General features: G+C 47.3%; 1 protein-coding gene across 3 annotated transcripts in view; it reads right to left on the bottom strand.

Annotated features, from left to right (window-relative positions):
- KMT5B (lysine methyltransferase 5B) overlaps positions 1–15,519 on the bottom strand; it is a 55,434-nt gene extending 39,915 nt beyond the window's left edge. Inside the window, exon 1 of one of the 3 annotated variants that reach the window (XM_087422529.1) lies at positions 15,151–15,519. The gene's annotated coding sequence lies outside the window, so the exon portion shown is untranslated. The remainder of the gene's footprint in view (positions 1–15,150) is intronic. The other 2 variants (XM_087422530.1, XM_004437729.3) reach the window with 2 other exon arrangements.
- Between the last annotated feature and the right edge of the window lie 4,263 nt (positions 15,520–19,782).

Here is a 19,782-nt window from a genome sequence, read left to right as displayed (position 1 = left end):
CCAGATCATCTGTTAGGGCAAAGAACAGATGCCAAATTTTAAGAAAAATTATGAAATAAAAAATTTTAATTTGAGGAAATTATATCTAGCAACCTAATTTTTTTTTTTTTACTAAGAATTAGAAAAAGCTCACCAATAAATCATTTTAGCAGCACATTTCAGCCCAGTTTATGGAACAGAGACCGAAATCCACTCTAACTTATATGTAATTACAACTAAATGTGGGTTAATGATCCAAATTGGAGCAAATTCATAACCCAGGTCTCATTCATATTGTGGTCAATGGAGACTGTTTTGTTTGAACTTCAGGTACCTCAGAGTAACAGGCACGGCCCCCTGTCAGTCAAAGACTGTGCCTAGATTTCACTAGTATGACTACACTACATCTGTCTGCATATATTCCAGCAGAGGCTCCAATACTCTCCACCTGTCCAGATAACAACAGCTGTCATTATGGCAAAAGACTTTACTTAAGCTCACAAATGAATATTTTGTAAAAGCAGTTCTAGTAAAACTATCAGAAATTTGGGGGCTCTTTATAAATTTTGAATTTATGAAATGAATATATACTCTACTAATTATCAGGTCATCGTTTGTTCTGCCCTCACGAGTGTGGAATCTGTTTCGTTGCCTCCATCCTTCCTGTAAGACTACAAGCTGGAAGAAGGGGTACATGTGAAAGGTGGAGACGGAATTTCAAAAGCTAACAGGGCTGATATGGTAGCCGACTGTGGAGACACGGGCTGAAGACACTGGGTGGCTAGCAAAACTGAAGGCTTCACGGCTCCCCAGAGGTCTCCCAACATAAACACAGTGCAGTCTCTCTGGCCCGGAACGCAGCTGGCTCACAGGGAAATACCACCATGGTCTTGGCTTGGTTGACAGTGTCTGGGCTAACTGGCCACTGACTATAATTAGAAGTAAAAATTACCTCAAATTTATCCCAAAATTGGCCAAAAAAACTTTCAAGAAAGGAGTACTAGCCACTCCTCAAATGGCATAACAGCTACAAATCTTTCTCTGTTCTGATTTCCCAATATAAAAATATCAGGAAAATTGTTAGACATATACTATATTCCAGAGACTGTGAGGATACAGCACAGAACAAAACAAGGTTTCTGCCCCCATTTGTGCTTATATTCTAATGAAGAAGCTCAGGGAAATAACAAATTAACAACCATCAGCACCTTGGAGAAGATAAAGCAGTTTCTAAGGGGCGGGGAGCGTCTCAGGTGGAGCAGGGTGTGATGGGGCAGTCCAGGCGGCACCGGAGAGTGCAGCAGGCAGAGAGCCAGCACGCAGCTGAGGGGAGAGCAGCTGGGGTGTCCGAGCACGGAGCAGAGGAAGGGGGAGAGAGGGGCAGCAGGGAGGCTAGAGAGGCAGCCAGAAGAAACAGCATGGCACAGAGGGCCTCGAAGCCCCTGCTGAGACTCGGGCATTGGCTCTCAGTGAGATAGAAAGCAGAGGAGGGACATGACCCAAGCTACAGTTTTAAAGGCCCATGCTAGCTGCTTGTTCTGTGGAGAGGAGCTCACAAATGAATGCTTTTACAAAAGCAGTTCTGATGAAGCTACTAATAATTCGGGGGACCAGAGAGAGAGCACCAGTTAAGAGACTACTGCAATAAACCAGACGAGAGACACTGGCGGCTTGCAGCAGCAGAGGTGGTGAGAAGCGGCTCGTTTCAGGTTTTTGCTTTTCTGAAGGTTTTGCTGAGAGACAGGAATTGCTAACAGATTGTGTGAAAGAACGAGAACTCAAATATCCCTCCAAATGGAAGAATGGAATCAGTATTTACGGAGGTGACAAAGACTACAGGAAGATCAGGTTTGGGCAGGGGCAGGAGAGGTGCAGGAGAAGAGTTTGGTCATGTTTGAGATGCCCATTAGAGACCAAGTGGAGATGGTGAGAGGCAGCGGGATACGAGGACCTGGAGAACAGATCCAAGCAGGATACATAAACTTGGAGTCCGCGTACTAACGGCATTTCAAGCCACGGGACAAGATGAAATCACCTAGGGAGTAAGTACAGATAAAAGAAGTCTCAAGACTGCAGGGATGGACACCCTAATATTTAGAGATCAAGATAAGGACACAGCAGCAAAGGACACTGAAAGGAGCAACTAGGGGGCACAGCAAGAGCCAACCAGGGGCCAGGGCTCCAGGCAGGGACAGACCAACCTGGGCACACACTGCAAGGCTCACAAGATAAATCTCTTATGAGAGTTGAAACTCACGGACAGGACGGGCCACAGCCGATCCGTAAGCCTCTCTCAGAAACGACAGGGAACTTCTAAAATGGACATCACGTCTTGAAATGGGCTCATGGAGAAATAATTACATGGCAGAGGGGACTATAAAGAATAATGAATAAAGGGAGTCCTAAGTTTTTATATCAATTGTTTCAAATAAGAGAAAAAGAGCAGAAATTTCATGTGCCAAAAGAGACACGTGTAAATGAAATTCAGAGGGTGGGAGATGATGGGAATAGGTTAATTTGAAAGCAGTATGCCCTGAGAGAGTTTATAATGATCTTTGTTTTTAAAAAAAAAGTTTTTAAACAAATAGAATAGTTAGTTAATTCTCTGGACTGGAGGAGTAAAGACCATCTGAGTAGGGTAATGGGGTGAATTCTGAGGGTGCTGTGCAAGGCTTTGCTCCCTCTATTTTTATGCGTTCACAAAAACGATGCAACCATGCTCTAAGGAAACTCAGTTGCGATTCTGCTCCAGGATGGGCAGCACCGTTCCCAAGAGGTTTACCCGACACTGAAGTCCCAGGAAAGAAAGAGTCACCTTACACGGTTTCACTGGACTAACAGGGGGAAGGAAGCACATACTTCAGATTCTAGTACCAAACATAAATCAAAGGGCAGCAATTTAGGACAAGACAAAACATACTTGAAAACTGCTAAAATAAGAGTTGCATTTACAGAGGCAAGTATTTAAAGAAGCAACTTCTAATCATATTACAATACCACTAAGGTAAAAAGCACACACACACCATCACCACCACACATTCCAAATCACCAACAGCAATGGCTATCCTTGGTGGAATGGGATTAACATTAAAATTTTTTTTTCCGAGCCGGCGTGGTGGCGTAGTGGTTAAGTTTGCATGCTTTGCTTCAGTGGCCTGGGGTTCTCAGGTTCGGATCACAGGCGCCAACCTGCACACCGCTTATGAAGCCATGCTGTGGCAGGCATCCCACATACAAAGTAGAGGAAGATGGGCACGAATGTTAGACCAGGGCCAATCTTCCTCAGCAAAAAAAGGAGGACTGGCAAGAGATGTTAGCTCAGGGCTAATCTTCTTCACCAAAAAAAAAAATAATAAAAAATTTCAAAATGTTTACAGTGAACCTATTATTTACAATTGGAAACGAACAAACAAAAACCTCTGATACCTGAAAAAGTTTCAAAAGAAAGCACAGAGTTGTTTCACAGAAAATGTGCTCGGTTCACGTAACGCGCCCCCTCTATTCCCGGCAGTGATGGACCCTGAACAAATGTCGATGCCCTCCTATCCTCCACTGTCCCTCCAAGGACACAAATGGGATTACAAATTACTCAGCGACTTTCGAGTTAACTGCTCATGCCCAATCTGAGAACTCTGGTTCCAATCCTTTTTCACTTAAAGCTTTTGGACGGGAGTATTTCGTTCAATGTCCTACACACAAACCAGGATTTTTAAAAATCTGTCAGAAAAATGAAAACATTGATTCTGAAAGATTATCAAGAATGTTAACATAATTCCTGTGACATTACCAAGAACTCTAGCCAGTGTACAACGCTGAACTTGCCCGCAGACAGTTTATCTTAGAGAAATTATCCAGTGGCAAGGAAACAACTCCCAAGTGGCTGAAGAGGAAAAGGTAACACACATTTTAAAAGAGGGCTCCAGCTTGCTAGAGGACTTTTGGAAATCTTTATTGAGAAAAAGCAGAGCAAACATTTTTCAAGTGATTCAGCTACAATTTGCTAAGAAAACAATTCAATACACCAAATGGTTAACTGGATTATCTCTGGAGAATGAGATTACAAGCAATTTTTACCTGTTACACGATATATTCTTCAAGAGGTTCAACTTTTCAAAATGAGCATATATTACTTTTATAATAAGTTTAAAGATATACATAAAAAAATAAAACAGACTTCACAAAAATCCTTCTGTATCATTCACGAGTATGTAAGTTAAAGCCAATTTCTAAAACCTTAAATACAGCAATTCAAAAATCAGCCTTCTAGGGCGATGGGAAGCCTAACATGCCACTGAAATACTTCTACAAGTTTTGGACGCCTTCACTTGTGGACTTTGTGATGCTCAAGTGTCATAATCCCAGACTTCCAGGAGCTTTATATTTAAAATAAGCACAAGGAAGACAAACACAAATAAAAAGAATGGAAATGAGAGAAGGCACTGTCCAAAGAGGAAACCAAAGACAAACCTGTACACACACCCCCCCAACAGACAAAATAATCCACACAGACCAGGAGCGTGACTCTTCAGGCTGGTATCATTCCAATAATGTCCCACAAGATAAGTGAAAAACCTATTTCTCCTTCTAGGGCCTCACATGTCCAGCCTAGCTCACATATGAAAACTACATGCAGTATAGTAAAAATAAAAGTATTTTGAAATTGTTGAGAACTACCATTAACAGAACTTACCTTAGCAATGCCTACCAGGTCCTGCAGGACCCAGCCCCACCTGTCTCTGTCCTTGCTCCAGCTGATTCTCCAGCCTAGCTGATAGCCCTCTAGTGTGGGAGGCCCACCACAGGGCCTTTGCTCTTGGGATGCTTCCAACCTGCCCACCAGTCCCCTCCGTCTCCCAGTCCTCCACCCCAAAGACTGCCTTATTATATACTTGAACAACTGTACTCACTCCTTTCTGTAACTACTTGATGACATTTGTCTTCTGCCTGTGGTATAAACTAGCTAAGGTACACCTTCCTATCACTGGGACCCAGCACCAGGCCCAACACACTACAGGTCCCTTCACACCACATCCCCCGTTCCAGTCTCAAACTAGCTGCTACATATAAGCCCAAGTGTTCATGAGTTCTTTCCCTCAAATCTACAATTACAAAAGGACTTGACAACACACCAAAGAATTTCAAATTGGTCTTTATCAATGGCTATTCCAAATCCATCTGCAATCAATACATATCCAAAGTTCCACGGAATCCTACAGTAATAATTGATACATTCAAGCCAATATAAGAAGCCCTGCAAAGCTATGAGAAGCATTTGTGATCAATATTCCATCATCAGACTATAATGCAGTTTGACAGGGCAATTGCTCAGTTGCCAATTTGTTAGAATACTACCAAGAATTCATGACCACTTTATCCTTAAAACTTGCTCCCGTAAATATTGTCATCAGAAATAAATCTCACTGGAGAATTTAGATGCCTCGTCAGAGTTTAGCGAGTGCTAGTACTATGAAAGAAAAGCCTGGAGATTTTTGTGTTTCTGAATTCAGAACTAAGCCTTCACCTAAGGCAGAGCTGCTGCTGTAAGCCTGGAGCTGTCTCGCCAAGTCAGTGCTAAGCTGGCATCCAGCACCACACTCCAGAGCAAAGAAGAGGTCTTTATACTTGTAAAATTACTGATGTCATTTAATTAGAAGTATCATCTCTGCTTTCCTCTTTCAGCTTTTGTACAGTAGAGTCAAACTCATATGCATTTTTGTTCAGCCATTTAACAGCTTTCCCAAGCAGACTCAGGTGGTAAAGCCCCATTTGGAGCAGCAAGGGAATGGCGCCTGATTCTGAGCAGTTTCCCACCAATGCATTAATAATGCTCCACCCACCCCCTTCCAGGATAAAATGATGGCTGGAGACAGCACCACAAATCATGCTAAACTGGCTGCGCTAACTGCTCTAAAGCAGGATGGAGTAGGCTGGAAAATGGTCCCCAAAGATACCAGGTCCTAACCTGAAACCTGTGAATGTTAGTTTATAAGGAAATGGGTCTTTGGAAACGTGATTAAATTATGGATTTCAACATAAAAGAGATTATCCAGGTCGGCCCGAAATGCTATCACAAGTGCCCTTATCAGAGGCAGACTGAGATCTGACACACTGATCTTGACACACACAAGAGAAGGACAGGCAAAGACTGGAGGGATGTGGCCATAGCAAAGGAACGCCACAGTCACCAGAAGGAAAGAGGCAAGGAACAGATTCCCTCGTGGAGCCTCCGGAGGGAGCCCTACCCACACCTCGATTGTGACCCAGTGAAAGTGATGGTGGACTTTTGGGCCCCAGAACTGTGAGAGGATACATTTCTGCTGTTTTAAGCCAAGTTTGTGGTAATGTGTTACAGCACCCACAGGAAACTAACACAGAGACCATGAACAAGTAAACCAAAGGAAAAATGCTTTACAGTTAACAGAGTCCAAAAATACATAAAATTCCAAAGTGTCACAGGAAAAAAGATTTTAAACACCTTTTTTAAAACAACTTTTTAAAGTTGTTTTAAATACACTTTAAAAAAGTCATTTTCCCTCTTCAACTGCAGGTATGGAAGCATGGCTACAGAGAGAGCTATATGGATTTTGAAGATAAAGCTGGTGTCTCAATTACACATCTAATTACTCATTCACTGTGCTTAAGCCCAGTTAACCAAGACCTTCCTCAGAAGTGTCATGATTGAACATTTTTATATTTATATAAAAATTTACAATAAAGAGGAAAACTATTAGAATGTTTCATTTAGCAGAACATTTTAAAGATTTTATTTATTTTTTCCCCCAAAGCCCCAGCAGATAGTTGTATGTCATAGCTGCACATCCTTCTAGTTGCTGTATGTGGGATGCAGCCTCAGCATGGCTGGAGAAGCGGTGCGTCGGTGCGCGCCCGGGATCCGAACCCGGGCCACCAGCAGCGGAGCGCGCGCACTTAACCGCTAAGCCACGGGGCCGGCCCAGCAGAACATTTTAAGCAGAATATCCACTAGTGGTAAGTCTACGGCCAGACGTTTACAACACACTTACTTATTCCGCCACTGATCTACAGCTGGGCATATAATTAACTTCTCTCTAATTGCCTCATTACAGAAAATACTGCTTCATAGTTTATTTATCCATGTCCAATCCGTATCACAATAAAGAATTTCATATAAGAAAGATTTCTGTCTCCAGTTCTCTCACTTGGTTATCTCTAAAATAAAGGTTTTACCTGATGTGGCTGTTGAGAGAAGTTCTGCTAAAAAAAAAAAAAAAGCCTGCCTCCACATCTCTCTGTATTGGATCCATCTGCTTACCTGGTTGTGCCTATAAATAAAATCAAGGCTGCTTCCTTTGTTACTGTTTCCTCTGAGACCCAAACAGCATTTTACTTTTCTATGAACAGATGCCACCTAGTGTCAAAAGTCTGTAAGTACAGCCCACAGTTCCTCAGAAGCTATGAGGTCAGCAGAACAAAGAATAATCAATTCTTACTGGGCAAAGATGAGGATGGGAAAAACTTCCAAAAGGTGATTCTTGGGCTGGGTCTTAAAGGCCAACACTGGGTTTGCCAAGTGGCAGACTTTGCCGGAGGCAGTGCACACAGCGGTTCAGGATGCGGCTCCGGCTGGAGGCAAAGCCCCTGGGTCCCACCCTGGCTCCGTTCATTACTCTCCAGCAGTGCGACCATGGACGAGTCATTTGACCTCACTAATGCCTCACGAGTACCATGAAAATAGGGCCTACCTCCTTGGTTTGGCACAAGGATTAAATGAGCAGAAATTGCTAATAAAAGTCTCCAACTGTCTCCTCTTTTCAAGTAACTAATGCAGAAACAAACAGGGCCAGACATGGCGATGCGCTATTCACAAAACTTGAATTCAGCAGAAATTTCCCCTCCATTCCTCATCCTACCATAACTCCCACAAGAAAAAAATCACATCACCTCATCCATTAGAAAAAGCACACATTTTCAAGAGAATAAAAAAGGACTGGGAGTGCTAATTTATGACACAGAGCTGAGGTCAGCTCTGCTTTTCCCTACTGCTCCCGAGGAGAAGGAAAGGGACTTCTGGCACCAACGTATAATCAAAAATCATGCCAAACTACACCCCCCATATCAACATTCAGAGGGATTACAGATTTTGTTACAGTGGAATTTAGTTTGTTGTGTATATCTGGTAAAACATTTTCTCTTACTGTAACTCCATTTTTAAAAACAACAATAAATAACAGCTCCTCCATTCATTTGGTGCTTCCTATATTCATCACTTAATTCTCACACCCCGTAAAGCAGGTACTTTTGCCTCTTTTTTTGGTTATACAGATGAAAGGCTGGAGAATCCGCTCAGTTGTACTCCAGAAAGGACCTCACTGGTGGAAAAGCATGTGACTGGAGGCAGAGACACGAGTTACAAAATTAAATGCAACAGTAGCAGCAGGTGGGGAAAGGCAGAAAAGCTCTGATGTTTCAAGTAAGCTTGGCAAGACTTCGTAACAAATTAGATACAGGTGGTGAGGAACAAAGAGGAATTCAAGATGAGTCATCCTGAAATCTTTAGTTGGGGAGACTGCAAGAGGGCCATTAACTGGGTTAGGGACTACAGAAGGAACACGTTTGCAGAAAAGATGAGAATGTTTGGATCTGCTAAATTTGAGGGGTGCGGGCACTACCCAGGTGAAGCTGTCATAAGATGTTAGAAGTCAGGAAAGAAGTAGGGACTGTGAGGAGATTAACATTAATAAAAGGACTTTACAGTTTACCAAGCATTTCAACGTTATCTCAATTCAAAGAATCACAGAATTTCAGAACAAGCCTTAGATTAAAAGAAATAGGCTCAGGGAGATAAACTGCCCGCCCAAAGTACTTAACTTCTCCTGACAAGATAATGTGCTGCCAATATATGAAACCAAAAAAAAGTTTGAGCTTTATCATGGGCAGTTAAAGGAAAGAAAAAAGAGGAGGGAAGAGAGCAGAAAATAAAACGAGCAAGACACACACTGGCACTGAGACGGAGACAGATCCTGCAAAGCAGCATCTCCACTTAGAGCGTCTGGGGACAGGTGCTGTGAAATGCCCAGCACAGTGTCCAACTCACAGCTAAAAAGAGTCCGCTCACGACGCGAGTGAAGAACTGAAGGCCACAGGGATGATCCGGCAGTCCTGGGCACAGCAGAGACACACCTCGAAGCTCTCGTTTTCTGGGCACCATTTTGTATTGTTGTCCTACTATGACCCAAGAGCTGTGCTAATAACTTTACGTGCGTCACATCCTTTACCTCCATCACAGTCCTTTAACATACACAATACAGTAAATATATTCATTAACATATAATAAAAATATCAAATTATACAATATATAATTTATACAATAAAAATATTAAGTATATACAATACTACTATCACCATCCACATTTTACAAATGAGAGCAAGCCTTGAGAATTAGAAAAAAATTAAGCCAAGGCTGGGTTGAGAGAGGCTGTATGTGCTTGACACCATATAAGAAAGCAATACAATCCTGACTCAAACAAATTTTTAAACATACTTTGCCCCATATTTGAAGAGTAAGACCCCAGAACAAAATAGGCATGGTTCCTGATTTCACGGAGCTCAGAATACAGTGTGGGAAGAGACACAATCCAACAAGGATGAAACTATAAATTCTGGTAAGAGCTATAAAGGAAACAAATAGAACGTTAGGAGAGAGAATAATGTAGGAATAGACTTTAGACTGGATGATCAACGAAAAGAAATCAAAAGCATAAATATAGAAGCGATCACCTTTTTTGGGGGGGAGAGTTTCAAAAACACTCCTGATATCAAACAAATATTTTCTGAGGCAACTGGCTTTGTCTAAATCCTCCCAGACCCTGAATGAGGTCTGTTTTTGTTTCTTTTTTAAGGGGGAGGGAAAAGAAGGTTTCCATATAGCCTCTACAGCCCCACATTCCACTGGTTCACTGGCTGAGGGATCAGGCCCCCCTTTACTCCTCACTCGGGGGAGGTCCCCCTTCTTAAGAGTACGTTGGTTTTCTTGCTAAAAATACACATTCCTCCACACCATGAAACAAAAGCCATTTCCTTGAAAATCAAAATACTCCTCAGAGACCATTAAACTGTATCAGATACTTCAACCTTGTTACACAAATCAGACAGACAAAATGAATCACTCTGCAGACCCAGAGTCCACTAAACCCAACATTTACCAAGAACCTACTGGGAGCCACCGGGCACTGTTCATGGTGCTGGAATATTAGTTGTGTCCAGGGAACACTAGAGGGCGCACGAGAGCTTCAGCTTTCAAGAAAATCAAGCAGGGCTACTAGGTGAATGGGCGACCTTGAAAACCAAAGGGAAGCACATGAAGACCCAGTATCTGAACAGGTCAGAAGGGTGCAGAATAAAAAGCAGAATGACCCTTCACTGAAGGGGCCTTTTGCCTAAGACCAGTGCCATTAGAAATCTGCTGACTGGGTGTTCCTACAAAGATGGTACAAGGTGGAATACGGTTTGTTTCACCCTAACACACGACTGAGGGTTCAGCAGCTTGGCAACCCTATAGGTGGGTGAGACAGGTATTAACATCACAAATGAGATGGCTAAAGCTCAGAGAGAAGTGGCTTTGCTAAAGTCAAACTGCTATTTGGTGGTGAGGCTGGGTCCAGAACCCTCATGTTTACACTGCAGTCTGGGGTTTATGCAATATTTAAGCCGCATGTGTATCACCCATAAATAAAGAGGCTATCATTAGCGAATACTTCCTACGTCTTGTTACTTTCTTCTTCAGTGTACTATAATACAGAAAATAAGACATCTTGCAGAGATGGCAACTGACAAGGAGCCATACAGACCTTAAGAATCAAGCTTTTGAGACCATTGATATACCCTAGTCTCTCAATTCTAAAACTCAGCTGATTGTAAGCTATACCATCAATTTATTAACATTTCAAAAAAAGGGGAAAAACTACATGGAATATACAGATGAACTATGTAAACCAATTACAGAGATGTCAAACTATGATTAAAATAGCTCTTAGAAGTGAGAGAATAGGGTGGCAATTAAGTGTAAAAGATAAAGTATAATTTAGGATTGAAATGATCTCAGAGACTAATGTTTAGTTATTTTACAGACAGAGAAACTGAGGCCTGGCCCTACCACTGTCTGACGTAAATGACAGAGCAGCACAGATTCTTACTCTAATGGTCCTCCATCCAGCCCCAGAATTACATGTATATATAGTAGTCATAATTACACACAACCCTGGAAGACTATGTGGTGTTTGAGTTTGTCTCGCAGACACCAGGCAGCCCCAAATCTGGCTGGCAGACGCAGGAGCCAGAGGCAGTGAGTGACGGAACTGGTATGATGGTCCTAGGCACCCTTCAGCAAGAGGGAAGGAAAATTGTGATGCAAAAGATAATTTAGACCATGAATGACCATGGATAAGTGACGTTTTTTTCCCTTTTGTGAGACTATTTTAAGAGTTAATGCAAATTGTTCCTGGTTCCATCACCAACTATATAAAGATAATATATCCCCTCTAATTTACTGCCTCCAAGCAATATGGGGATCAAACGAAAAGTTTTTTAAAAAGCTAACATTAGACATTAATGTTGATTTACAAAAATAAGGTGATGAGTCTTTCCTGTACAGATGGATTTGCTCTATAGCAAGCCTTTAAAATAGTAAAATCCTGTAATGCATTTAAAATAAGATGTGCATGACTAAAATTTGGGAACGTGTCTGTTGAACAAAATAAGATATTTTTGTAACTGAAAAGTACTTTCTTTAATTTGACTAGGACAAAGAGAAACTCCAATCACATTAACAGATAAATACAGGGCTAGATATTGATCAGACACGACCTTTCCTCTCAGCCCACACTTCTCATCTTCTAGGAAACACCAAATTATGGGGAAGAAAAGGGATGACAGTAAGAATTCAAGGAAAAACAGATCTGTAGAGTTTTTTTGGGGGGGAGGAGGAGTGTAGAGTTAGTAGAAAGAATGAAAAGAAAGGTGTTAAACTTTCCCCCGTTAAAAATCCTCTAGACAAAGCCCTAGGGTCCTCCCTGTTTGCTAGAACCCCTTCCTTGTACAGCTTGTTAATGGAACTCGGGCATTAAAACTGCAGGGTTTAATTCACATTTCAAACTTAAGAGCTTCAAACAGGAAGTATATATTTTAAGATTTCAAAGTTGACATTGTATTCAAGAAAGAAATTACTTTTCAAATCACTGTGTTCTAATGCTTAGAACCCCCTAATGCTTGCAATTGAAAGTGCACTGGCTAGTTTTAAGTTTTATCTTGTAATAATTTGGGCTTGTGCTTCTTACAGCAATTAAAACCATTTCCTGAACCAAGACACGTCAGTAGAATAAATTTTTCCCACTTAATATAAACGTAACTAAACATCAGGCTGAAAAAATAAGTTCCATCTTATACAAAAACTTACTTCTATTGCATAGCGCTCTATCTCAGCGACAACTACCCCGCGTTCTCTCCTTGCTTTTAGTATATCTGTGTAACCAAGTGTGTCACAGTGGAGCAAAGACACATGGTGCTTGTCTTGAACGCGTGGAAGACAAGAACTAGAGTGTTCTAGGGCTGACATGGTCTTGTAACTCTTGCCCATGAAGGAGAAGGAATTTGGTGACTGGAGAGAAAGCAGAGCTCATATATGGCAAGCAGGAGTATAAAATAATGGAATCTACATGATTTATCTGAAAGCATTTGCCCTCATAAGCCATGGAAAGGGCATTCTTGTGGACAGGGAGCTGCTACACACATAAACGTCTTTGCAACACAACCGGGCCACACACTTGTGTCCTATAAACCCACAAATTGATACTCACATAAAGATCAGATTCAATCCCAGATTTATATGACCCAAGGGAAAATTTACAAACCAACACCCCCACCCACAAAACGCTAGGCTCAAAGACACGCAAACAAGCACTTCCTTCACATGCATATCCTGCTGTACCCCCCCACCTCCATCTCCCCCCAGGACTGCCCACTGGTATTTGGTTAAAGTACGGAGAGTTCAAAACGTAAGCAGTTCACTGTGTACAAGACGACAGATGAAAACACAGGCAAGAGAGCACCTGGAAATTACTTTGAAAGAGTTTGGTTTCAAAGTTTATGGGTAAAAATACCGAGCCCATTCTACTCTCCTCTTGAAGGCTAAGTATCCACAATATTCCTTTCACTCTCAAACTAAGTTGTTTTGTTAATGACAACAACGTTTTCTAACAACATTAGAATGGACATACTTTGAAATACTAAATACAAACTATTAATCTTGATAACTTGGAGATTAATAAATTAACACTTTCATCAAGTGTCTATTGACAGCCTATGCTGTACCTGCCCCGGGGCAGAGGAGATACATAATAACACCACAAGCTCACAAGAAAGCTGACAGTGTGGGCAAGTAACCAACCAAATGTAATACAACATAACAATCGTGCAGGGGACCCAGACAAAGTGTGCATTCTGTTGAGTGGACCAGTCCCCGCACCTGCGTGTGTAAGAGACGCTTTCGCCAGGAGGTAACATTCTCATGGGCCTTTCTGAAAGACAGGTGTGAATGGGGAGGGGGGGAAGGGGGTGTAGGAATGCTGGGCAGGATGTGACCAAAAGCCACCAGGCATGGGAAACTAGTGGGGCCAGCGCTTGGGAAAGGGAGAGCAGGATGTAGAACGTTTAGAGAGTAAGAACTGGAAAATGGGCCTGAGCTCCCACACGTGCTGGGATTAAAGCGTTTGTGGACTTTAATCTCGGAATATAGGAGTCTCAACAGCGAGGGCCACACCTCTGGTTCAAGTTGCTAAACGTTCGGCTACAAAGTAAACTTGTATCTACAGTAAGTAACTCTTTAAGTACGCTTTTCAATAGGTACAAATTATCTGTGATTATTTCAGGCAAAAATGATTTCCCCCTCCCTTTTCAAAATATTGATACTTTTACACTAATCATCAAAATTTATACGTGTTCTCAATATTAAAGAATAAAGGAAAAAAGTTTCAGCTGGCAACTGCTTCCTCGGATGATCCTCCACACCAGTCCTCGGACCTATGGGGCCACGTTTACTATACTTTATGTCAAAGTAGTTTAAACCTAACAAGGTCCTGATGAAAAGAATGACAATCAAAACCAGTCAATTCATCTGCTCACTACTCTAGATAAGATCATTTGGCAAGTTCTCGAAAACGAACTTCAAAGAACACACATTCACCTCCTCAGTCTTCCTAAAGTTTCCCCACTCAATGGATCGGAAGTAAGAGCTCCAGAACGGGGTCAAATGAACCCAAATAGAGAGGGAGCGCGTTTCTCCGGGTCTAACGCGCGTCTATACCATTCCAGCAAGGTGGGCCCAGCTGTCATCTTGAAAACACGTCTGTCCCCTCTCACAGGTGGGAAGGACTCGCATACACATCGTCTCGGGACAAGTGGAAGGACAATGAGCCACTCTGGAGAACCAGCGTCGCCTCGGGCCCCGGGGCAGGGAGGCCAGAAGCCGGAGCGCTGTCCAGGGAGAGACGGAGTGGGGAGGGGGCCGGCCCGGGAGGAGACGCTAGAGGAGGCTCGAGCCCAAACAAAAACAACCCAAAGTGGAGCGCGGCCGCGGGAGCAGATTGGGCGAGACCGTTCACGGCTGCCCATTGGAGAAGAGGAAAAACAGAGTCCCCCAATCGCGAGCGCCGGGGCTGCTCCCCTCGTGCGACCGCGGGCCGGCCCGGCGCTGCCCGGCAGTCGCTACCGCTCCCTTCCGGCCGCGGCGCCCACTGCAGGCCCGCGCCCCCGGCCGCCGCCCCTCCCCCGGCCGCGCCCCCGCCCCGCCGCGGCCCCCGCCCGGGCCCCGCGCCCCGCCGCCCCGGCGCCCCCGCCGCCCGCCCGCCCGCGCCCCCCTCTCACCGCCGGGCGCCGCCCGCTCCTCCTTGGGGCGCGTCGAGGCCCCGCCGCCCGGCCGCTGCGCTGGCGGCCCGCGCCGCCCGGCGACGCTTCCCCGGCCCCCACGAAAATTAATCACCAAAAAATAATTCCACAGAAAAATGGAGAGTAAAATCCAAGATGGCGGCGCCAACCGCAGCACCGCCAGCTCCCTCCGCTGTCGGGAAATAAGTCCCAGCGCGGCCCGAGCCCCCCGCCCCCACCGCGCCGCGCCCCCGCGCCCCGCGCCCCGGGCCTCACCTCGCCTCCCGTGCGCCCGCGGGGTCCCAGAGGCAGCCACCGGCCTGGGGGTTCCGCGTCCTGGCTCCTGACACCGCGCTGCCGCCTCCGGTGCCTGGGCGCCCTCACCTCATAGCTCCGGAGCCTCGCCGTCCGCGCCGCAGACGCGTCGCCGCCCCCGGTGAGCCGCTCGGACGCCGCCCGGGAACGGTGGAAGGACACGAAAAGGAGTACCCTCGGCCGGGCGGAGGGACACTACGGTGGCTCGCGCCGCCTGGGCCTCCTCTGTTGCTTTTACGGGACTCGGCGGCGGGAGGCGGAGAAACACGAGAAAGAAATGAGTTCCCTGCCGGGTGCTCGCGACGGCGGAGGGACAAAAGGCGAATTCTGAAAGGCAGGGCCGAGTCGTCGCCTCGCTTGGCTCGCGGCGGAGGGATCCGCGCTGAGCAGTCGGCAGGGATCCCTCCGCCCCTCGCTGCCCTTTAAATCGCGGCTGGAGGCGGCGTCGCCGTGCGCCCCTCGGGCGCCACCCCGGCTTGAGGTTTCTTCGCTCGTCCGGTCCCGGCGGGGCCCGCGAGCCAGACGCCCCCCGCGCTGGGCCCTTGTCGCCGCTGCGCCCACCGGGGACAGCTCTCGAGCTGGGATGCCGGGCAGCCCTGGGGGATGGGCAGGCTCTTCACCCACTGCGCCTCCCGGTTGCGGCGAGGGGAGGTGGCCCCACGGAGGCGAGCTTCTTTGTTGTGGGAATGGGTGTCATTGGAGGCGGATACACCCTTAAAGACCATGTGGGCAGCCCGAGCATTCCACCGCGCACTGTGGAAGGGAGGAGGGAGTGAGCGTGCGTTCATCCGGCCACTCGCTTCCTAGTGTCCACCGGCCATTTCCTGAGCACCTACTGGGTGCCGGGCTTTCCGTGACACAGTGGGATCGCCATTCTCTCCCCAGTTGGGCAGTGCCAGCACCAAGGATGCAGCCCCCTCAAGGAGCTGAGGCAGGTCGGGAAGATGCCGAGTGGTTCACACGCGCCAGGTGCTGCGCTGCGGGGACGGTGCAAAGCCCCACCCTTTGGACCCGGCAGTCTGATGATAATGACTACAAAATAACAACGGGAGTAACATGTATACAACCTTTACTGGCTACTAGGCACCGTGCCCAGGCTTGGTGCCCTATCGCATTCACTCCTTCCAACAACCCCCAGGAGGTGGAGACGATTGTGGTTCCCAGTTCCATGGAGGAAAACTGAGGCACAGAGAGGTTAGGGGACCTCTAAGACAGCTAGTCAGGGCCTGAACCAGAGACCTCCCCCAGTGCTCTGGTGAAAAACACAGACATCAAGGAGGAGCTGAGGTTGCCACCGGTGGGCAGTGCACGGAGCTGGTGCCTAAAGATGTCCCTAGGGAAGCTGGAGACCTGAGGGTGGATTGGAGTGTGTTAGGAAAAAGGAGTGGTCAGGAAATGTGGGGCCAACAGGTACAATGGCCCTGGGTGGGGGGGGGGGAAGAGGCTTCTGGAACTGAGGAACTGAGGGAGCTGGTAGACCGATTCCAGGAAGAGCTCCACGTCCGCCTTGGTTTCCCTGCATCCCCAGGGCCTGGCACAGAGTAGGCACACCGTAAAGGATGGTTCAGGGGAGAGTGTGGATGACCACAAGGACTGGTCTGACTAACACCAACACAGGTGCCAACCTCATTTTCCCACCTCCTCGACTTTGGGTAGTAGACATGATGCATATTACTCCTTCCACACGTGGGAAACTGAGGCACAGTGATTTGCTGAGGGCATGTATCTAACAGAGGCAGAGACAGCTCTAGAGCTTCAACACCAGAGCTCCTCTCACTGTCGTCACCTTCCCTCCCTGCTTCCCCCCTCCCAAGGCCGACTTGGGGGTTGGGAGCTTGGTGGAGCGGAGCCTCCCCACCTCTCAGGTAAAGCAAATCCAGGCACATTGCTCTGTGCTTCCTGATCTTTCACTCTAAAAGCCATGGGATCGTCTGTGGCATCAGAATTCACCTTGCCATGTTCCTCTTTGCAGACACAACTAACAAATGATTGTTTTGGTCTTATTAGTTTCTGATATATCACTAGACATTCTTTCCAAGATTTTCACAGCGCTTGGCTCCAAATACTCAAATTGCACCCCATTGAGGCTGCCTTTGCCACACACAGCCCCACTGGACGCCCATGGGAGGCGTGCACAGGAGGGAAATGCTGTCTGCCTCCAATGGGCAGCCACAGCCCTTTGTGGACCCACTAGGTCTTGGTGGCCAGGCCCCAAGTCCAACCATGCCCGGGCAACCGTTCACAGCCCCGAACACCAGTGTCCTCCCCACTCCGAGTGTTCCAGAGTCTACCCCAACACGGACCCCTGAGGCTGACATCCAAACCCCCAGCCCTGTAAAGCCTCCAGACTCCCAAGATGCTGGCATCTCCATTTACTCACTGCCCAGGGCCAGACCAAGTGTTCTGGGCGGTGACTTGCAAGGGAACAGGCCTGACCTGCAGTCTGGCAGGGGAGACAGATGAGCAAACCCAAGCACAGCTTCCTCTCAGGCTCCTGGGTGCTGGGTTTGTCCCTCCCCCAGCCTCCCTGCATTGCTTCCAGCCTCAGCTGAGCAGCCTAGGGCAGGCCGGAGCTCCTGGCAGAGCTGAGTTGGGGCTCAGGACCTTGATGGAGCCATGCTGAAGAGAGGCCAGGGCTGAGCCGGGGAGAGGGCACAGCCCGGAGCTGCTTTCCTGGGAGAGACTGGAAATTCGACTTCCCCACAGTGAGCGTGGCCAGCTGGAGGCCTCCTCCTGCCAGCTGGCAGAGGCAGGGGGGATGGGGGACAGGAAGTGGTGTGGCCAGGCACCTGCCCAGCCCCCACGTGACAGGAGCCATTGGCATTTACACTGTGAAGGCTCTGGATGCCCCAGAGTGGAAGTGCTAAGCCACAGAGGCCGTGGGCCCCCCACCAAGCCTGGGCAGAGGGAAAGATATTAACAACTCTAAAGAAAGACTGAGTCATCGGAAGGGGTCTGGCCAGCCCCGGAAGACCAGGAGCACCAGACCAGCCTGGAGCTGACCTGGGAGCCGTGCCCTTGCCAGGGCGCTGACTGAGGCCATGGAGCCTATTCCAGTCCCCCCAACAGAGCCCAGGGGCACTCCAGAGACCCAGCCTGGTCCCACCAACCCTGCATCTCTCTCCAACTCCCCTTCTTCAAATGCCAAGTTCACCCAGTGACCTGCTGGCAGAGACTTGCTTGCAGGGATCCTGCACCCACAGGGAGGGCCCACAGGTCAGGCCGGACCCAGAACTCCAGGCTGGGTGGCGTGAGGCTTCTCATCGTAAAGTGATAGGTGTTGGCTTTTGGACCCTGCACACGCATCTCACCCGGTCCCCCCACCCCTGCCCGGAAGACTGGGCTGTTGTGATGACAGCAGGTGTCTGAGACTGGCGGGAAAGGGAGGGGGCACACCCAGGACCCGCCTGGGTGGCTGCTGGCTCCCTGGCCACCTGCCTGAGCACCACTGGACCCTCTGTACGTCCTTGTGTCCCACCCACCCCTCCACTGCTTACCCCTCCTTTAGTAGATGGGGAAACCAAGCCCGTGAGAGGTCAGTGACCTGCCCAAGGCCCCTCGGTCAGCAGCAGCAAGACTTCACAGCAGCTGTGAACAGGGGCTTGGCACAAGTCTGACTTGGATGTGAATCCCAGCTCCACAACTTACCAGCCAGGTGATGTGGGGCAAATGATGTAGCCTGTCTACACCCCATCCCCTCAGCTGTGAAAAGGTGCTGGGCCTCAGACCTGCCTAGGTCGTCTCATTCAGACTCTTAAAATCATTTATGTGCTTAAGATGCCCAAATTCCTGTCTCCAGCCTGGACTTCTCTGAACTTCTGACACCAGACACTTAGGTGTTTAATAGGCATTTCAGATAGAGTACGGCTATAATTGAACACACGCACACATGCACACACAAGCCAGCTTCTACCTCTCAGAGAGATATTCTACTCATTGCTCAGGTCAATACCTAGCTTTCATTCTCCATTGATGGCCTTTGGGTTTTTTTGTTTTTTTCTCCTTAGCACACATCACCATCTAGCATCTGTATCTTTTACTTACTCATTGCTTCTACCAGCTATCTCTCCCTTCCAGGCTACAAGCTCCTTGAGGGCAGGGGGCTGTGTCTGCCTTGTTTGCTGCTGTATCTCCAGCACCCAGAGGCTCAACACATGAAGGATGATGCTAACCGTCCAGGATTGCTACAGGGACAAAAGGAGGTGTAAGTGGGTCTCTGACCACTCTCCCTGCTCCGGGGGCTCAAGCTGGTCTTTTGAGGAAGCTTCTGCACCACCCACCCCCACAAAGCGCACAGATCCGTCCCTGCCCCTCAAGCCCAGAGATGTCCTGGGATTTCTGTCCACCTGGGGCAATCAGACAGGCCCCAGGCACAGCCCCGTGCCCCTGAGGGATGGTAGTCTTTCGGGTTCCCACCACACACCCTCTTTTATCTTCCCCACCACAAAGAGAAGCCCAGGCTTAGTCAGCCCTGTCCTATCACACACACCTGGAAGTAAACACAGAAAGGACCCACGGCAGCTGAAAAACGTGTCCCCTCAAGGGCAGGGAAAGCTTAATCTTACTATTTTTTAATAATTTCAAACTTACAGG

This window comes from Ceratotherium simum, chromosome 34 (genome assembly GCF_057802395.1).
Source record: "Ceratotherium simum simum isolate JZ-2026a chromosome 34, ASM5780239v1, whole genome shotgun sequence".
Lineage (NCBI taxonomy): Eukaryota > Metazoa > Chordata > Mammalia > Perissodactyla > Rhinocerotidae > Ceratotherium > Ceratotherium simum.
This window is presented reverse-complemented; position numbering and strand designations above follow the sequence as displayed.